Genomic DNA, 6,000 nt, shown 5'->3' with positions numbered 1-6,000 from the left:
CATATTACAACACACCAAGGAAGAATTTTGGCCACCTGATGTGAAGAGCTGACTCATTTGAAAAGACCCTGATGCTGGGAAAGACTGAAGGTGGGAGAAGAAGGGGACGACAGAGGATGAGATGGTTGGATGGCATCACTGACTCAGTGGGCAGTGAGTTTGAATAAACTCCGGGAGTTGGTGATGGACAGGGAAGCCTGGTATGCTGCAGTCCATGGGGTTGCAGAGAGTCGGACATGACTGAGTGACTGAACTGAACTGAACTGAGGAAGAATATCTAAGAATCCAGCTTTACTAAGCCAGACATTAATTTGCAAGAGATTTGTTTTTTAATATATTTAAAAAATTTATTTGGCTGCACTGGGTCTTAGTTGTAGCATGTGGGATCTAGTTTCCTGACCAAGGATCAAACCTGGGCCCCCTGGACTGCAAATGCAGAGTTTTAGCCACTGGACCACCAGAGAAGTCCCTTTGCAAGAGATTTTTAAAACAATGCCAATATTTTGACTAAATTTCTTTTAGGAAAATATAGTTATTTTTCATATAAATATTTATGTTAGCATGTAATGGGCTTATTATTTTTTTAATGAATAAATATTTTCAAAAATTTGTTTTAATTTCTAAGCTGGCAAATATTGATAGACAAAGTAAACAAAATCTCAATAATGCTCAATACTCATTAACATTTTAAAGGGGTCCCGAGACCAAAATGTTTGAGAATCACTGATCTAGTCCAACCCTCTCCCCTTGTTCCCCCAGTTTCTAGATGGGAAGGAAGACCCTCCCCCAGTTTGGAGTGGGAAGGGTCCCTTCCCAGGGAGATTGTGGCTGTGGTCCTGACACTCCATATTTGGTTTAAGGTATATAGCAAAGTGATTCAGTTACAGATATACATATATCCATTATTTTGCAGATTCTTTTCCCATATAGGGTATTACTATGAGCTTTTTAAAAAAAGGTCTTTCTCTATACACATACCTCCCTCTACTTTATGATTGCTAGGCCCCTGTAACAGACTTCTTGGGGAAATTGTTTACTCTCACATCCCTGTTTCTCATTTTTCACTCACTCATTCAATAAATATTTGAGAGCTAACTATGTACCATATACAGTACTGGGGGCTGATAATTCAACAATGAATTAAACAAAATCCTTGCTTTTAAAAATATACATCCTATTGATGGGAGACATCCATAAAAATTGTCCAGAGCTTGTAAATGGGCTTGCAAATCCCAGAAGAAGATTACTGGGTGATATTTTATTGTAGTGCTGTGGTTTACCTTTGATTAAGGGACTTTCGAGGCGGCGCTAGTGGAAAAGAGCCCACCTGCCAATGCAGGAGACATAAGAGATGTGGGTTCAACCCCTGGCTTGAGATCTGGAGAAGGGCATGGCAAACCACTCCAATATTCTTGCCTGGAGAATCCCACGGACAGAGGAACCTGGCAGGCTACAGGTCCATAGGATCGCAAAGAGTTGGACACAACTGAAGCAACTTAGCATGCATGCATACCTTGATTGATTTCACATTACTAAGTAATCTTACAACTTTGTACTAATAGAGGTTAACTTGTAAAAAACTGATGGCAATGCAAATCTTGTCTGCAAGCAATGCAAATAATTCCTATATGTAGAAATGGAAATGAATTTTTGTCCAGTAGAGATGGAATTTAATTCCCTCTGGTAAAAGAGATAATCTCTAACATTATAGTTTATTGCTTAATAGGAATATTAGTGTTTCTGCAACTATTAGCAAATTCATTTCAGTATTCCTCTGGCTGATAATCCAAATCTCTGAAACTCAAATTCTCATTTGAACAAGTCTTACCATCTCACTGGTTCCCTCATTATTTAAGATAATAATGGTTGAGCAGTTTATGATGATGAATAAAATCTTTGGCATGTGTTCATTTTATATTTTTATAAGTTATGTTTTTAACCTTTTGAAAATTATTTAGCAGACTATAAGAAAATAAATATATATCAGATGACAAGTCATAAGAATAAAACCAGGGTAAGAGGAAGGCTATTAACTGGTGGTGTCATCTGTACTATTTTAGATACGGCCAATCAGTCAATAAGTTCTGTACTTCTCTCTCCACTGTAAGTGGAATTCATCCTCTTCTCTCTATCTTCATAGCCACCACACAATCCAGACCATGGTCTTCTCTCATCTTATCTCTCTACCTTCCTCCCATCTACTCTGAACATTGGCTATCAGATAATCATTTTTAAAAGCAATTATCTGATCATGTCCCTCCTTTTCACTGGTTCCTATGGTGGAGTCAAGTTCTGTGGGGTCTCAGTTCAGTGGCTCAGTCATGTCGGACTCTTTGCGACCCCATGGACTGCAGCATGCCAGGCTTCCCTGTCCATCACCAACTCCCAGAGCTTGCTCAAACTTATGTCCATCAAATTGGTGATGCCATCCAACCATCTCATCCTCTGTTGTCCCCTTCTCCTCCTGCCTTCCATCTTTCCCAGCATCAGGGTCTTTTCCAAGGAGTCAGTTCTTTGCATCAGGTGGCCAAAGTATTGAAGTTTTAGCTTCAGCATCAGCCCTTCCAATGAATATTCAGGACTGATTTCTTTTAGGATGGATTGGTTGGATCTCCTTGCAGTCCAAGGGACTCTCAGAGTCTTCTCCAGCACCACAGTTCAAAAGCATCAATTTTTAGGCGCTCAGCTTTCTTTATAGTCCAACTCTCACATCCATACATGACTACTGGAAAAACCATAGCCTTGACTAGACGGACCTTTGTTGGAAAAGTAATGTGGCCTGAAGCTTACAAAATTCGGGAGACCATCTTTTAAAAAAATACAAAAATTAGGTACGCGCCTTGAATGGGGGAGTACAAATGACATGTCCTGAAGCTTCAGCTTCATTGCAAAACCTCAGTAGCCTCGTTTTTCACTACCTCTGGATCTCTCTCCATACAAGTTCTTCCTAGAAGGCTCTTCTTGCTTCATTTTGCCTACCTAACTCTTTCTGTACTCAACAATCAGTTCGTAGTCCTCCTTTATCCCTCAACTGGGTTAGGGGAATTTACAGAGTCTCTCCTAAAGCTACAAGCATTCAGACGGAGCCACCATTCTCCACAAATGATTGCTCTTTTTTCAGACCCTCAAAAGATCCCTGGAGAAGGAAATGGCAACCAACTCCAGTATTTTGGCCTGGAGATTCCTGTGGACTGAGGTGCCTGGTGAGCTACAGTTTCAGTACAGTAGCTCAGTCATGTACGACTCTTTGTGACCCCATGAATTGCAGCACGCCAGGCCTCCCTGTCCATCACCAACTCCCAGAGTTCACCCAAACCCATGTCCATCGAGTCAGTGATGCCATCCAGCCATCTCATCCTCTGTCGTCCCCTTCTCCTCCTGCCCCCAATCCCTCCCAGCATCAGGGTCTTTTCCAATGAGTCAACTCTTTCCATGAGGTGGCCAAAGTATTGGAGTTTCAGCTTCAGTATCAGTCCTTCCAATGAACACCCAGGACTGATCTCCTTTAGAATGGACTGGTTGGAATCTCCTTGCAGTCCAAGGGACTCTCAAGAGTCTTCTCCAACACCACAGTTCAAAAGCATCAATTCTTCGGTGCTCAGCTTTCTTCACAGTCCAACTCTCACATCCATACATGACCACAGGAAAAACCATAGCCTTGACTAGACAGACCTTTGTTGGCAAAGTAATGTCTCTGCTTTTGAATATGCTATCTAGGTTGGTCATAACTTTCCTTCCAAGAAGTAAGCGTCTTTTAATGTCATGGCTGCAATCACCATCTGCAGTGATTTTGGAGCCCAAAAAATTAAGTCTGACACTGTTTCCACTGTTTCCCCATCTATTTCCCATGAAGTGATGGGAACAGATGCCATGATCTTAGTTTTCAGAATGCTGAGCTTTACGTCAACTTCCCCACTCTCCTCTTTCACTTTCATCAAGAGGCTTTTTAGTTCCTCTTCACTTTCTGCCATAAGGGTGGTGTCATCTGCATATCTGAGGTTATTGATATTTCTCCTGGCAATCTTGATTCCAGCTTGTGCTTCTTCCAGCCCATCTGGAAGATGTACTCTGCATATAAGTTAAATAAGCAGGGTGACAATATACAGCCTTGTAGCTCTATATAGTCAGCAAAAACAAGACCAGGAGCTGACTGTGGCTCAGATCCTGAACTCCTTATTGCCAAATTCAGACTTAAATTGATGAAAGTAGGGAAAAGCACTAGACCATTCAGATATGACCTAAATCAACTCCCTTATGATTATACAGTGGAAGTGAAAAATAGATTTAAGGGACTAGATCTGATAGAGAGAGTGCCTGATGAACTATGGACAGAGGTTCGTGACATTGTACAGGAGACAGGGATCAAGACCATCCCCATGGAAAAGAAATGCAAAAAAGCAAAATGGCTGTCTGAGGAGGCCTTACAAATGGCTGTGAAAAGAAGAGAAGCGAAAAGCAAAGGAAAGATATAAGCATCTGAATGCAGAGTTCCTAAGAATAGCAAGGAGAGATAAGAAAGCCTTCCTCAGCAATCAGTGCAAAGAAATAGAGGAAAACAACAGAATGGGAAAGACTAGGGATCTCTTCAAGAAAAGTAGAGATACCAAGGGAACATTTCATGCAAAGATGGGCTCGATAAAGGACAGAAATGGTAGGGACCTAACAGAAGCAGAAGATATTAAGAAGAGGTGGCAAGAATACACAGAAGAACTGTACAAAAGAGAGCTTCATGACCCAGCTAATCACGATGGTGTGATCACTGACCTAGAGCCAGACATCCTGGAATGTGAAGTCACGTGGGCCTTAGGAAGCATCACTACGAACAAAACTAGTGGAGGTGATGGAATTCCAGTTGAGCTATTTCAAATCCTGAAAGATGATGCTGTGAAAGTGCTGCACTAAATATGCCAGCAAATTTGGAAAACTCAGCAGTGGCCACAGGACTGGAAAAGGTCAGTTTTCATTCCAGTTCCAAAGAAAGGCAATGCCAAAGAATGCTCAAACAAACTACTTAGCACTTAGCACTTAGCACTACTGCCGCTACTGCTGATAAGTTGTGTCAGTCGTTTCCGACTCTGTGCGACCCCATAGATGGCAGCCCACCAGGCTCCTCCATCCCTGGGATTCTCCAGGCAAGAATACTGGAGTGGGTTGCCATTTCCTTCTCCAGTGCATGAAAGTGAAAAGTGAAAGTGAAGTTGCTCAGTTGCATTTGACTCTTCGGGATCCCAGGGACTGTAGCCTACCAGGCACCTCCGTCCGTGGGATATTCCAGGCACGAGTACTGGAGTGGGTTGCCATTGCCTTCTCCCATTCACAAGCTAAGGACGCTCAAGCTACCAGAAGTTAGGAGGGGGCACAGAACAGGTTTTCCCTCAGAGCTGTCAGATGGAACCAACCTTGATTAAGGGTTTCTAGACTCCCCATATGTGAGACTGTAAACTTCTGTTGTTTAAGCCACTAAGTTTATGGAACTTTGTTATGGAAGCCCAAGGGAACTCATACATATGCCAAAGTAAAGACTGTGGCTTTTCCACAGGGAAAAGGAAGTCACTGGAGAGTTTTTTGTGGGAGTTCATATGGCCATTCTCCAATTTAGAAAACAGTTTCATAGTCATACGTGTATATATGGATCAGAGCAGGAAATGCTAGAGGGAGGACTCAAATTTTATGATAAATGGTGGGGGATCTATCTAGTTTGGACTCAATCCAAGGATGCTTTCCGATACACATGCAGGCAGGCTTTAAATGGGGGACACTCAGATGAATTATGGCAGGCTAGATATTTGGTTAAGGTAATTAATTAAAAATTTATAATTGATTTCAATATCTCTACCTTTGTTCTCTGCATCTCAGGGTTTGAGCAGTCTCTTTTAAGTATACATTGTTTCATTTTTTTTTTCTTTTTTGGCCATGCAGAGACATTACTTTGCCAACAAAGGTCCGTCTAGTCAAGGCTATGGGTGTTCCTGTGGTCATGTATGGATGTGAGAGTTCGAC

Source organism: Bos mutus, chromosome 3 (assembly GCF_027580195.1).
Source record: "Bos mutus isolate GX-2022 chromosome 3, NWIPB_WYAK_1.1, whole genome shotgun sequence".
NCBI classification, from domain to species: domain Eukaryota; kingdom Metazoa; phylum Chordata; class Mammalia; order Artiodactyla; family Bovidae; genus Bos; species Bos mutus.
Note: the sequence above shows the minus strand (reverse complement) of the source record.